Here is a 15,035-nt window from a genome sequence, read left to right as displayed (position 1 = left end):
GCCGCCAGGCCCGCGGGCCCGGCCGGGCGGGCGGCGCCGCCAGCGCCACCTCAGCACTGGCGGCACCGGGGGCGGGGCGGCGGGGCGGGGCGGCGCCCTTAAAGGGCCCGGCGGACCCCGCTGTCACCGCGCCCCCCGCGGGGCCGGGCAGGAGGGGGCGGCGGGGGCGCGCCCAGCGCACCAGGACCGTGCGGGACCGGGGTCGGGGCGCGGCCAGTGCCACGGGGCAGCCGCAGTCCCAGCAGCCCCAGCCCGCCGCGGCCCTGTGGGTTGCAGGCCGGGGGCGGCCGCATCAGGCGAGCGGAGGGCAGGAGCTCCCGGGGGCCCAGTGACAGCCTCGAGCGCGGTTCCGTGGCCTCCGGAACGCTGCCGGTGGCGGTAGCGCGGCGGGCACGGCCAGCTCCGGGCCCGGCGCTGGCACCTCCCCCCGCCGACAGTGGCCAGGGCGCTCGTCCTTCTATAGCCACGGCAGGCGGGGAGCGCTCGGCCCCGCGACTCGGGGCAGGCTGGGCTGCCCAACACCGGACGAACGCTCGCCTCCGGCTGCTCTGGATCCTATCGGAATCAAACCCTCAGACGGCCGGGAACGGCACGGAGTCGCCTCGGCCTGCGCCACTAACCCTCTCCCATCAAGGACGGGATCCACGCCGCGCCTCGGCCCGGCCGCCCCCTCCCCAGGCAGCCGCGGGGCCCGGCCTCCCCATCGCTCCGGCCCCACACGGCAGCTGCTGCCGGCCGGCACAGCCGTGCCACCGCCGTCCGCGGCCGCGCCGCGGGGCCAGACTTTTCCCCACCTCCCGCCGCCGGATGCCCTCCCTCGCCGGACTTTGCCCTGCCTGGCCCGGCCGGCGGGAAGTTAGCGCGGACTTTGCAGGCAGCGCCGACACGTCGGTGCCCTGGGGAGGATGCAAGGCCGCCTCAGGCCGGGCCGGGCCGCCCCGCCAGCCTCCACGTCGGCGCCGCGGCCGCGGCGGAGGGGCCGCCCCCCATCCCCCGTGACTCACTCCGGCCGGTGCCCGCTCGCCCGCCCTTCTGGAGAAACGGAGCGCTCCTGGGAGAACGGCGCGGCGCCCGCCCCGCCGCCTATATAGGCCGGGCCGCTGCCAATCCCCGGCCCGCACGTCAGCGGGACATGCCCCTTCCCGGCGGGGCCGGCCCGCCACGCGTGCCCTGCGCCGCCGGGGACGCCCCGCTGCGGCCGAGCGGCCCGGGAGCCTGCGGTTCTGCTGGCGGCCCCGCTGGCGGCCCCGCTCCCGCACGGCGAGGGAAGCGAGTCGCGGGTGGGTACCGCCCGCTCTGCGCCCTCGGGGCCGCTCTGCCGCCGGCTCCCGGCTGATACCCGCGCCACAGGCCCTTGGCACCTTCCCTGCGGATTCACCGCGGAACGCGCCTCCCGACCGCAGCCCAGCGGCAGAGGCGGCGGAGGCTGCCGTAGCACCGAACCGCCCGCGGGCCCTACCTAGCCCCGCGACGGCCCCAGAGCTCAGTATAACCCGCTTTGGTCAAGCCCGGTTTCACGCAGGGTTAGTGAGCAGTGGCTCGTAGGGCTCTGATCAGCCTGAAAACTACGGCTTAAAGAAGTGAGCGAACAGCTGGGGCTCCTGCCCGCTCCCGCGAGTGGAAAGGGACAGCGAGGCCCCAGCCCCAAGAGGCCCCCTGATCCACCTCCTGCACAGACTATGTCAGAGCAGCAGCCACCCGAAGTAAGGCTGCGGGCAGGCAAAGGGGCAAGGTAAGAGCAAGAGTAGGGAAAAGAAAAGAGAAACAAAACCATAGAAAACCCTCAAAACCACAACACACCCCCTATACCCAATTAAAAAAAAAAAAAAAAAAGCCCCTCTTCTTATTCCAGTCTCTAATTTGGAAATCGGGAAGAGTGAAGGAGGGGAAAGTCAAGCCAGCAAGCACAATACCCTCCTTTCCTGTATAGAGGATGTTTATTACTTTGTGCAATATAGATGTTTTTAATTATTAGCTTTGCAGTCTCAGGGAACCAAGGAAAAAACCCTGTCCCATCAATAAAAATGCAGCAAATTTGAACTGATTTTTGCATTAGCTAATTTTCCTACATAGCATTAATCTTTCTCATAATTCATAACTCATCTTTCTCATAATTCATAACTTACACTTAGTCACTGGTTTTCTCATTCCCACCTTGAGAGAGAGCACTCAGATCCTAGCAAACAAAACTAAAGCTGCTGTGTGGAGCTCTGACCACAAAAATCTGAGGTCTTTGAGTTAACTGCTTTTGATTACACGCAGGAAATTTTAGAGATTTCATGCACATGTTTATTTATGGAAACATGGATAGTAATTAGCCTTTAGTAAAATTATTACTTATTAATAAACAAGAGTAGACTTCTCCATTTCTGCTTTTTTTATCTTATGGCTGGGAGGACATCATCAAAGCGCTTGAATTTTTTAACACAAACAATTTATAACTGAAAAGATATACTTGTGGGTGAAATCAGGAAGCCTGCTAAAAAGAGAACAGTTGTCAAGAATTGACACCATGGCCAGGCACCTCCATCTATCTCCCCCAGCCCAGCCTCTCCTCAGAAAGCCTGTTATCTCTGGGAGGATGCAGGAATACCACTCCAGAAACAAGATTCTCCACAGAAAGGCAGTGACCACTGCTGCCACATCGTATCTGCTGCAGAAGCTGGCTCTGGCTGCTCTGACACAAACCACCAGGGTTGTGGATGCCACCAGCACCTCTAAGGCTCCCAGGCAGGCAAGTGCCTACCAAGAGCTACAGGGACCTGGGCAAACCTCAGCACCTCCAGCCTTTGGGCAGCAGCTGCAGTGCAGGGTGTTGTAATTTGGGACTTGGAACCTTGCTTAAGGTGCAGGATGCTTTCCAGGTGCTTTTGCTCCCTCAGGTTTATCTCCCCAGTGCAAAGCAGGCAGGCTTCTCTCAACACTCTAACTTCCAATTAACTCTTAACACAAATAAGTACCACCATCCCCTGTGCCAGGAAACCAGAGAAGCATCACAACCTCCAGCCTACAGCATCTTACCAAGGCACCAACATCTCTCTCAACTCCACCTCGTTATCTGGTTTAGGAGGGGCCCTCTGTGGGGATATGCCACCTTGTGCCTCTGGGATAACAGCATGGCCCTCTCCTGCTTTCTCTATATAGTACTGCTGCAGCCACAGGCTGCCAGATCATTATGGATTTCTTTCTTCTATCACAGCTTCCTCTCCAGGTCTGTTTAAGAGGCAATCTTCCTCTGCCTGTTGCTCTTCCTTTATTTGCAGTTGCAAGTGGTGGGAGGGAAGCCTGCCAGTCCCAGAAGCTACTGGAAAGCCTGGAGAACCTCACTATGTGCCACCCTCAAATAACGATTTCTGCTGAAGGAAATGTGTCACAGGCTTTTCTCCTTAGAGGAAGATCTTTCACAGGGAAAGAGGGGTGTGTATGGGGGGAAGAGCTCACCTTTCCTCCCACATTCACTAAGTATATAAGTGCAATACACTGCGCATGGACAAAAACACATTTAGAGGGTGCCAGGAGGCTTATTTCAACCTCCTGCTCCCACCAGCACATGGACTATCCATGTTCCATCCCGTACCTATGGAGCCTGGGTAGAGAGAGTTTGCAAGGATTGCTTCAGGTCTGTTATGCCTTAACTTACTTGCCCAAAAATGCAATCTCACATTAAAAAAATGAATTAAAAATACACTTGTCATGGAGATGTGTGTAAAATGGCTCTTCTATAAGCCAGGTGCAGGAATTTCTGGTAGCTGAGGGGAATGAAAACAGAAGAAGGTACCCAACCCCTTGACAAACATTAACCCACCACTCTCCTTCAAGCAACCTGTATTTTGGCAGCATTACAATAGGCCCCAATTTTATGACTTGTTAAAACAACAGAAAAAGAAGCCTCCCAAAGAGAACACCAAAGGGTGGCAGAAAGGATAAAGGATTGGGCAGTGCGTACTTTCCATGGCTTATCAGACTGGCAGCTCATATCACCAGTCTGAGGGAGAACACAAATGAGGGACCAGCAAAAACATCAAACACACAGAGAGATAAAAGTAACATTGAACTGGTTTGGGGCTTGTTTTTTTGGAACATGTGTTCACCCATGTGAAGGCGAGTTTGAGGAGTTAAGAAGCTTTCCATGATCACTTCAGCCCAGGGCTCTTGGGGAAGGGAAACTGCACCTTAAACTACTGGAGCAAAAAGGCTGGTCTTTCCTGGCACATCTGCCCTCAGCTGAGCTGGGATTTTGCAAAGCATTTCTTCTAGCCTATTCGTATTATCTGTTGTTATAAGAGAGGCCTATTTTTCCTGCCAGAAACCAAAAGCCTTATTTGGAAAGCAACCCAAGTATGTTCCAAAGAGTGTGTGCTGTGATTTTATTTCCTGTTAAATATAACTCCAGATTTCTAAAACTGTACAAATAAGCACCCTTTTTGTACTCTGGGTGCTTATCCCACACACTCAAGTCAGAGAACACCACAAAAGAGCTACCCCCCCCAAAAGCATCCATTTCAGCACACCCCTTGTCAGTGGCATTAAGAGAAAAGGGTTGGGGGTATACTTTGCATCACACTAGAAAAAGCAAGCAAAAGAGGATTCAGGATGCAGAGCACTTGTATGGCAGAGAGTACTGAGGTTCTCAGCCAAAGCAGGATACGTGTCTCAGCTCTATATCGCTGCGGCTCGCCAGGGGATCTTCCAACAGAACATTTGCATTTCTACAGAAAATCTCTGTTAAACTGAATTTAGGAGTCAAACTATATAAATAGTTTTGTTAAGAGAATTAAAAAAAGTTTCATCATAAGAAATGACTGAACACAAGTCCACAGTGCTTATTTCTCTGTTACTTTGAGACTAGTTTTTACTTATTTGCCATGAGGAAGAAAAGTTCCAGGGATGTGCAAATCTTCTTATCTTCCCCATTCACACATCAGTGCTGGGAAGAAATTATTCTGTAGGCTAAATTCTGCCCCTTGGCTGTACTTAATGCAACCCCACCATCTTCAGAGGCCCACAGAGACCCAATTAGAGAATTCTACCCAAGTCTAGACACTAATCCCAGTTCCAACCACTTAGTGATAGTGTGAAGAAGAGAGGGTGGTGGAAGGAAGATGAGAGACTATGTGTGGTTGTCTCACACAGGATCTGGGTGGTATAAAATATAAGGTCCCAGGTGGGTGCAACACCACTTGCTTTTCTCCTGGTAACCTACGTTGTTTACTAAGGGCAACGTTCTTGCAGGAACAGAAGAGCTGACTTGATCTTGAAGGAAAATGACAAACCTCGGGAAGGCTCTCAGGTAAATATGGGTCTTTAAAAGATTTATTTCATGGGCACTCTGACAATAAAATTATGCAACCATCAGCTAGCAAAGAATATACACACTGTCCTTCCTAGGCTATCACAGGGTGCTCTGTAACAAGGGGCATGAAGAATAGGTAGGAAGAACTTACTGGTGCAGACAGTTCTAGTGTGAACAAGGAGCATCAGGCCTTCCGACTGCAGAGGGGAAAAGCTGCTGGTTTCACACAGGGACACTGAGAGAAAATGAGATTTAATGGAAAAACAAACAAACAAACAAAAAAGAGACTCAAGCTCTGCTCTTAGATTTGCTGCAGATTTGGTGAATTGACCAGCAAAATTCTCTTGGTTGCCCTGGCTGTGCACACACAGCATCTTGATTTTCTCTGTGGACTCATTATTTCATTTCAAGTTGTTCAGAATGCTGTGATCCTTGGATGTCAGGTGCTGTGACAAAACAAATGCCTTTTCAGAGATGAGGAAGGGGAAAAAAAAAAAAAATCAATGGACAGTTTAATAAAATCAATTCAACAGCAAAGCAGAAGGAAGCCACAGAGGACCAGACTGAGTCTGCCCTTCCACTTGCACTGTGAGAGAAAACTGATTTAATATAAACTTGGCTTTCAAGAAGTAGCAAAGGAGTAAAATTTTTAAGGAGTAAAAGCAAATTTCAGATCCCTGGCCTTGGGGAGCCAATAAACATTTTCATGAGGAATAAATATGAGGGATAAAGTAAAATACAGTATCTTCCAGTTTCACAATAAAGCAAAACACTGTTTTGACTCAAGAATGGAAAAAGTGATTCAGAAAACAAAGATGCCAAATATATTGCCTGGAAAGTGGGAATGGCACAGAAATCATAGAAATTCAGAGTATCTGGCAACACATGGAGGTCAGAGTCTCTCTCTGGGGCCTGCTCAAAGCAGGGTCAAACCAGGGCATTCCTCACACATGTCTCGAAAACCTTCAGAGCAGCACAAACTTTCTGGGCAACCTATTCCAATAACTGACTATCCTTACAGTGAAAAAAGGTTTCTTACTTGCAGTTAGAACTTCAAATTTCAATGTTGGCTCTTTATGCTGATCTGAACTTGCTTTTTAGTTTAAATTACCACCACACTGTGTGCTTATAACTCCCAAGTGCTTTCAGAGGGGTGCTGCAGCACTGCTTGCCACTCCACACTGCAGAAGAACAAAAATCTTCCACAATTAGAGAGCTGAGAGGTGCCTTCCAAAGCACCCAAAAAATGAGGATTTTGGAGATACTGCAGAACAAAGCATGCACTATTTTTTTTTTCTGTGCTTCAAATGGAAACTTTCACTTTGCTCTCCTTTGGCTACTAAGTTCTTTTGTTTACCTTTCAGTGTCTCCTGATCTCTCTCCACTGGCCACTGCAATATAAAATGAACACGTGGCAATTTTTTTTAAAGAAATGCTGCCAGCAGCTCTCATCCAGTCTACATCACCTAGCTTGAAAAGGCAAGGGATTCACAAGCCCTAAACTTACCTTTTTCCACATTAACTGTCATATACTGAGAAAATGTAAAGTCAGCTGTGTCCCTGAGCTCAAACCTGCCACCAGACCCACTAAGACCCTCCTCCGGGTACCCTTAAGCTGATGCTTTGCAGGGCAGAATTTAAGTACTTTCTAACACAGTTTATAAAAATGACAACAACCACTTCTTTTTGCATTGATTGGATAAATACATACAGAAAATGAAGAAAAAAAGAAAGAACAGTGGCAAACTATATGAGATCTCCCCAATGCCACTTTTCAGGGGAGGAACAGAAAAATTGCAATTTAAGCAAAAATGTAAACAGACATTTGGTTTTGTCCATTTTGTTTGGGTTACAGTTCTTTTTAATCTTGCTTAGCTACTTTGATTCCACGTATTATGTAAAAAAACCTCAGCAAAGTTGTTCAAGGCTCCTTGAAAGATTCCTCAGTTCATAATGTTTATTGGATAACGAAGACTCAAGAGAATGCCAGAGCTCCATTTCTATAAACTTCTATGTGCTCTGGTATGTTTTGCTCTGAATTCCAGTTTCCCAAGTCACATGGCTTCATGAGACTCTCTAATTTGTAAATTTAATTTTTCTTCATTTCTATCTTTCAGTTGCAATAAGCAGCTTGAAACTACAACCTAGAAAAATTAGCCTTATTGTGACAAACAAAATGCTTGAAAGAATAAAAGCCTGAAACTTGCAGGGAGGCTAGTGCTCTGTTTGAAGCAGGACAGAACTATTTAAAAATGAAAAAAAACCACCTTCATTTTGGCAACAATTCTTCTGAAAAAGCATTAAAGTAAATATCTGATTTCAAGTGCCACTTTGGAAATGCAATGCTCGGGCCCTCGCTATTTAAGCACTGCCTTCCCTTTGTCCTATTCATAGCACATGCAACAGGGGCTCAGCATATCCACAGACAAGCACTAATTCCTAATCTCTACTAGGCCAAGCAAAAGGCTCTTCATGTGTTAGACAGAATTACATCACGGTGATCTAAACTGACAGTGAAAAACCCAGACAGTCTTCCCTTCCAAATTTGCAAGGCCACTCTAAGCCTGCTATGAAAGGAGAGAAAGACGGATAGGGAGAACTCAGAGTAAAACTATTCCCCCTAATTGTTACAAATAATATTATTTTACGCTTAAAACCCCTTTTCATAACTGAATAATTTCCAGTTCTACCCTGCTCATCTTTGGGCTGAACTGGAACAGGATATGAACCATTTTGGGTACAATTTTTTTGTTTTGATACCTCATGCTGCTCAGCCCCTCCACCCACTTGGAATGGTGTCCTAAGCAAGATGAGTTTTCAAATAAAATACAGGGGTAATGTTTCCTGAATTTGCAAGAACTTCCAACCCTCTGTAAATACTCACTGCTTGCTCTCATTTTACCCACAGCTATGCTGCAAGCAACAGAGCCATCTACACAGGATTTTAATTTAATGAAACTATTTATAAGAGCAAGAGTAAAAATTCACTTTTAAGTTTCTTCAATGCTACACAACCAGCTCTATTTTTATGCAATAGTCATATACCTACAACTTGCTATTCTCCAGACATTCCAAGGGTCCTTGTAAAACAAAACACCTAAATCCCAGCATGCTGCACCAACTGCTGAAGTATTCACTTTGAAAACAAAGGCATATACACTAGCAGGTCAACCATAATATATTCCCATTCCCACTCTAACCCTGCCTGCTCTGGGAGTTGTTCTTTTCAGCTTTCCTTTCAACTGCTCCAGCACAGGTTTACATTCAACTTTATCACTGGCACAGAGATAATGGCAAACTTACTTTCTCCTGAGCAATGGAAACTGCTGGGGACTGCTGTACAAACAGCAGAACCCTGCTCTCGTCTTCCAGAAAGGCAGGAGAAGTCAGGCAGTCCACACTGGAGACACAAAAATGCCCACCAACTTCTGGGGCAAGCAGTAATAAGTCCACTGCAATCACCCCTGGCCTCCTCCCCCAGTGGCTTTCCCTGGCCTTTGTCCCTACCAGTGGGGAAATCTTAATTCCATCCCTTACTCTCTTCTTTTTTCCTAACTCAACACATGTACCCATCACATGCCTGAGGTCCCAGTTCTGGCCACACAGCCTGCCCTTGGCTTTGTTTGTCACTCATCTTTGGCAAATATCCAGTTTATTTTGTGAAATACCCAGTTCAATTCCCAGTGCCACAAATGCAGGGATAGGCAAAAATACAGGACTACAAAAAGCAGAAGAGAAGTAGCAAGTGATGCTACAGCAGGTGGTACCACCTTAATCAGCACTGGCCATCAAGGCAGTCAGTGATCCTCTGAAAAAAAACCCTCTGCAGATTTTTCAGCAACTTGCTGTAAAACCTTTGAAATACCAGTCAACCAAAACCAACATGGGTGGGGAAAAGGGACAGGGGAGTGATGCCCATGCTGTGTGCCAATACCTGGAGCCAAGCCTGAAATCTGAATGATGTAAGAAGATTATTTGTTATCCAATCCCTGATGAAAAACATGCCAGAGGTTACCTTTGTGACAGTCAGCTACACCTGCCTCACAGTATTTACTGGGAGATATCATACCAATAACCTTCCTTTAAACCAGAATCCTGACATGTGACCTGGGGTCAGACAGCACTTTATGGGCTTTGAGAGATATCTCAACAAGCAACTATCAATTCAATAACACCGAGAGAAGGCTCGGTCCTGCCTCCACCAAACAGGATTGTAATAGTCATAACACAACAGGGTTCCAAGTCTTTCCTCCTTAAAATCCAGTTATTTGCTGGGACGTTGCTGAATTCAGAGCTACAGCACACAGGTATCAATTACCATGATATGAGAACTCCCAGAAACTTTCCTTCATAGGTATTTCTCTTGCAGGTAAAAGATGTGGCATACACACAAGTTGTATATGTGCAGATACTTTTACTAGAATCACACTGACATACATTTATAAGCAAGTTTCTTATAGAATTCTATTTCTTGGTTTTGCTTTATTTCCATGTTTGAGTTTGTTTTGTTGTTGGGGTCTTTTATTCAGGGGAAAGGGATGGGTGTGCCTCTTTTCTTCCAGTAATGCTGAATAAATCTATCTGTTCCATCCCCAAACTTTTCCCAAGTGGCTCTCTCATCACTGAAATATTGTTAGTAAAACAACAAAACTGTTGCTGGAAACCAGCTCCAGACACTGTGCTGTGGAGTGTAAGAGAATCTGGTACTACTTCCATTCTGCGTCAACAAGTAAATCCACTTTATTTTGCAATTAAATTAAATAACATCTTTTAAGGGAGGTCGCATAAATATTCCTGTGTTATTCAAGCCCCTCTAAGGCAAAACTTTTCCTGTGAGTCACCATTTTTTAGTGTCTTGCAGCTACTAAACCAATCCCTTCCCTTCTTCTAGTGCTGTTTTTCCACTGAAGTTAAACTCATTATGAGTACCTCTAGATGAGCCTTTTGTGGTCTCTTTTCTCTCAGGTTTCTCCCTGGTTTTTTTTTCCTGCCTGCTGCTTTGCAAGTGCCTCTTTTGTGCCTCTAGCTGGACATAGCTCCTTGCTCCAACCCCTGCTCCTCACAAAAGAGTGACATGCTTCCCTCGCTGCCTCAGCAACACAGCCAGCTCCTACAGGCCAGGCAGCTGTGGCCAAGGTCAGCCCTCTGCACCCACAGGAGTGCTTATGTGGATTTAAGTTACTCACATGCTAATATATCTAGCAATAAGTTGCAAAATATTAGTAGGTATCACTGAGGCTTGAGAGATCTACCAGATGCAAGATTCAACAACATAGAACCCATCATGAGAGACAAGTGAAGTCTAGCAGCAGGATCAAAGAGAAGTATCTGTATTATATGGCAGCTGCCAGAAATGATTGCTGTACTTCTGCAAGACTGGAAAATACCAGACCTTGTGCGGGTAGAAACACCATAGATCACCTAAATGAAGGAAAAATGAACTATTTCAGCTTTAACACACCTTTTTTATGAAACAAGAGCACTATCAGAACACTAATCACAGCCTGATTACTCCTTGTTGCAAATAAAACCTTAAATGCATAAATCCTTTGCAACTCAGTTTTTCCCCTTGCTTGGGCTGGAACTTTTCCTCCCCATTTATTGATACATCTTTTTCCAACTTGACTTTCTGATTTCCTCCCACTGAAGTCGCACCATGAGAGCTAAGGGCCAACATGAGTTCACAGGAGGAAGATGTGGAAAAAGATCACTAGAGTCATTAGGCATTCAGGACTTATCCATTTAAGATGGGAATGCAAATCGCAAGATTTTAACAGACTGTTTATATCCTAAAAATCTGCTTTCTTTTAAAGCTAAAGGACAGATAAATACAAACATAAATATAAATACAGATCTCTCCAGTGTAATTCCACATCCAGGATAAGCTAGTAACCCAAAATTGTTTTCCTAAACCTAGGAATTTCTAAAATGGAAAGAGCTCTTGAAACAAGCCCTGGATTCTTGAAACAATACTAGATTCTTGACTTAATCACCAATCTAGTATGAACACCTGGAGGCCAGAGACCACTTCCAGGTGTCCTAAGTCCTCTGCAATCCCTCCCCCAAGAGGCCCTACTGACCAGAGCCCTCCCTTCCACTCCAAAAGCAGTCTCAGAGTCAACACCACAGACTCTGCAGGAACAGCTTCTAGGCCAAAGGCCTAGAAAAAACAATAAGAAAAATAAAAAAACATGAGCAAAGCCCAACAAGCTACACAATAGCATCCTGCTTTCAAAGTTAGGGTAATTAGGAAGAGGAACAGAGGCTTAATCCTGGAGCTGGGTTTTATTTTCCTGTCTCTTCTTTATCTGTTTTCATATTTTACTACAATAACACCTACCTAATTCCTAGGCAGACACATGCTGCAGAAGTTTTGCAGGCTCTGGGCCTCTCACCGTGCTCCTGGACAAGTCAGACTTGTTACCTCCTGGTGAACATGTCTTTCTCAGCCTGCTTTAAAAACCCTGTTACAAATTCTGCAGTGGTGCACAGAATCTCAGAATCACAGACTGGCTTGGGTTGCAAGGGACCTTAACCACATGCAATTCCACCCCTTGTCATGGAAGGGAACCTTCCACTAGGCCAGGTTGCTCCATGTCCTGTGAAACCTGGCCTTAAATATTTCCAGGAATGGGGAAGCCACCCCTACTCTGTATATCTTTGTCAGGACTGTAACAACATTCCCATAAGGGTTCAAAACACCCATGGGAACACTTGCCAGTCTCATTATTTCACTCTGAGGTTTATTTTATAAGCTCTGCACAATACAGGCCTGAGGATTTCCTTCTGCAGAATTCTTGAATACAAAACAAAGTTAAACCATTGTTGAGTGATTTTTTTTTTCAAAGAGAAACATTTTCACATGAATATGATACTTTACAGAAACCCACCATTGAACTGACAAAACCCTCCCAGTTACGGTAACTGAACCATTCATTCATAAGGGAAGGTTTAAATTGGATTTTGGGAAGCAGCACAGGCTACCCATCAGCCATCATCCCTGGAAGTGTTTGAGATGTATGGACATGGCACCTGGGGAATGGGCTAGTGGCGAGCACAGTGGTGCTGGGTGAAGGGTTGGACTTGATGTTGGAGGTCTTTTCCACCCTAAATGATCCTATGATTCTAACCACACACCTGCATTTATTTTTAATGTTCTGGACTGGTCCCATTGCCACTGCTGACTACCCTGACCATCTGATTGGAGGAATTACCCAAATTTTCACAGCAGCACAATCATAAGTGCATTTGTACCAGCTTAACAAGCTTCTATATATAAAGAAAAGCATGTGCTTTGGAAAAGGCAGTATCACCCAAAATACTGAAACCAGTGAAACATCCCAATTTTCATCAAAAGGGTACAAACTGCACAGTTTGCCTTGTCTGGGATGGCTCCCACTCTGATAACAGCTATGGAAAGTCCAAGGTTACAAAGCTCTCTTCCAACAGACCACACTATCTTCAGAGATAGCTTAATGTTAAATGGAAAAAAAACAGCTACTTGACCACGAATAACCACCCTTAACCTATCAAAATCAAGTTACTATTATTGCCATTAAGTTGTGCAATAACCAACAACAACATTATGATCCAATTCTAGTTCAAGGGGAAACATTCCTCATCATCCCAGTCTATGTAAGTGAGACTAATGAAAAAGTAGGGATCATAATAACCTTCAAGATCATAAGAAAATACGTCCATTTTTTCACCCTATCAGGCAAAACTGGGGGAGAGAGGAAAAAGAAGCCAACAGAAAAAATCTGCTTAACTTGCAACAAAGGAGGAGGCAGGAGTGTGTATCACACTACCAGCTCTGGATACACCAGAACCATCTACATAGAACAAACCTGGAGCAATCTTTAACTGTTTCTTATAGAAGCTACTCAGAAAACTGTCCTTTGAGAATGATCTGGACTTTGCAGCAGAGGCAAAGCTCAGGCTGGCTGGTTACACTGCCTCTTGCCACCCTGCAGTCACATACTACCAGTTACTGTTTCATATCTAGTGAGAGTTCTTCCTGTGCCTGCACCATTCTGATCTCTGTAAAACCACACTGTGTACCTTTACGAAAAAGGTTGTGCGTTTTTGTTGTGGATAGCTCTGCCTATGATTTGGGCCATGCTTTACGAAAATCCATGTACAAATAGGAAGACTGTTTGGTTTTTTGTTTTTTTTTTTTAACAGCTTGAATCTACACAGGGAGAAAGGTTATAGAGACAGAGCTTTAGTAGATACACAGCCACACATTAGGTTATTGCTTCCTTTCCTGCTTCATCTCTGATATATGTTCCTTTACCACTGAGAGGGATACCCAACCCTCACGTGAAACAATACACAAAACAACAATTCCAAGTCAGATTTGGGGAAAAAAAAAAAAAGCAAACAAAATCAAAATCATAATCTGTGGTCTTCTAACTGAAGACAGTTGTCAGAATAGAAACAATAGGAAAAATGGGGACTAAATCAGCAGGCAGATTCTTCACTTACATTACTGAACAGAAAAGATGTGATAAAGCAATGCAGTACATATGAGTGTGCAGATTTTTCTGTCATTATATAACAGGGTAAGACAAGAAATTACTCTTTCAAATACCTTGGGACTGAATGTCACTAATCTTAACTTCACAGGCACAGAACTGGGAATGTTTCAAATTCTAAACTTAGTGAATTCAAGGCCCTTGCCTCATCTTACAAGTTAACTGGTCTCTATGTTACCAACATTTCCAGCACAATCTCCTCTCTTTCTTCTCGCCTTTCAGTGGAAGAAATTACTCTTGCCAGTTATGAAACCTCTCCTACTGTTTGGGGAAAGCCATCACGGGAACTGCTACTTATCATGTGCCATTTTAGCCATAGCTCAAAAATCATCATTGCCCCGTGCTTAACCCTCTTCAGGGCAGCTAGTTTGCTGGATCATCCCGATCTATAAATAACCCGCAATAAAACCACACTGCAGGTACAGAGAGCAGGTCGGCAGAGGCGGAATTACCCCTGGTATCATGCACAGAGGCGGCTGACGCTACCTGCAGTGTCACAGGTGAGGCCAAAACCCTCCCACACGCCGGCTCACGGCGCAGCCTCAGCCTGCGGGACCAGGAGCAGTGGGAATGGAGACTACTGCACTTGGAGAGCCCGCAGCAGCCCGGGCCCGGGGGCAGGACAGGACCTGCCGAAGGCGGGGGGAGGGCGAGCGCTTCCTCAGCCGCATCCCCTCAGCAGCGGCGCGGGCCCAGCCCCGGCCGCTCCGCCGCAGGGGAAGGGAGCGGGACATGACTCATGGCTTTTGTCTGCTCCCGGCCGGCCCCGCAGCGCTCCCCGCCGCCCCGGGGCGGCCCCCGCGGCCCGGCTCGGTGCGGGGTGCGCCGGCGGCACGTGGCCCGCGCTGCGCCAATGGCAGCGGCCGCGACCATAGAGCGGGGCCGGGCACTCGCTCCACATCCCGCCCGCCGCCCTTCTCGCCGCTGCCGCCATCTTGCTGCAGGCGACGGAAGGCGCCCGGCCGCGGCGCGGGGCCCGCGCCTTCCTCCCGCTCACCTGAGGCGCTCCCGCCCCCGCCCTCCCTTGCCGGGCCCGGCGTTACCTCTAGTCGGCCCGCAGCGAACCCTATGCTGGGTACGAGGCCGACGGCCCGGCCGCCATCTTGGTGCAGCAGAGGGGATGCGCGTGACCCACAACACGCGGGCGGCCCCGCCCCGTCCCAGCGGGTTGCTATGGGGATGGGGCGCGCGCGTGCGCGCGGGGC

The 15,035-nt window shown here is 47.4% G+C and overlaps 1 protein-coding gene across 4 annotated transcripts in view; it reads right to left on the bottom strand.

Moving 5' to 3' along the window:
* Positions 1 to 15,011, bottom strand: part of HDLBP (high density lipoprotein binding protein) — a 38,773-nt gene extending 23,762 nt beyond the window's left edge. The window contains exon 1 of one of the 4 annotated variants that reach the window (XM_030280451.4): positions 14,874 to 15,011. The gene's annotated coding sequence lies outside the window, so the exon portion shown is untranslated. Of the gene's footprint in view, positions 1 to 794; positions 972 to 1,004; positions 1,142 to 14,316; positions 14,335 to 14,873 lie in introns of those variants that run through there. The other 3 variants (XM_072933584.1, XM_030280452.4, XM_030280453.4) reach the window with 3 other exon arrangements.
* Between the last annotated feature and the right edge of the window lie 24 nt (positions 15,012 to 15,035).

This window comes from Taeniopygia guttata, chromosome 9 (genome assembly GCF_048771995.1).
Source record: "Taeniopygia guttata chromosome 9, bTaeGut7.mat, whole genome shotgun sequence".
NCBI lineage: Eukaryota > Metazoa > Chordata > Aves > Passeriformes > Estrildidae > Taeniopygia > Taeniopygia guttata.
The sequence above is the reverse complement of the archived record's forward strand: the minus strand, read 5'-3'. Positions and strand labels throughout refer to the sequence as shown.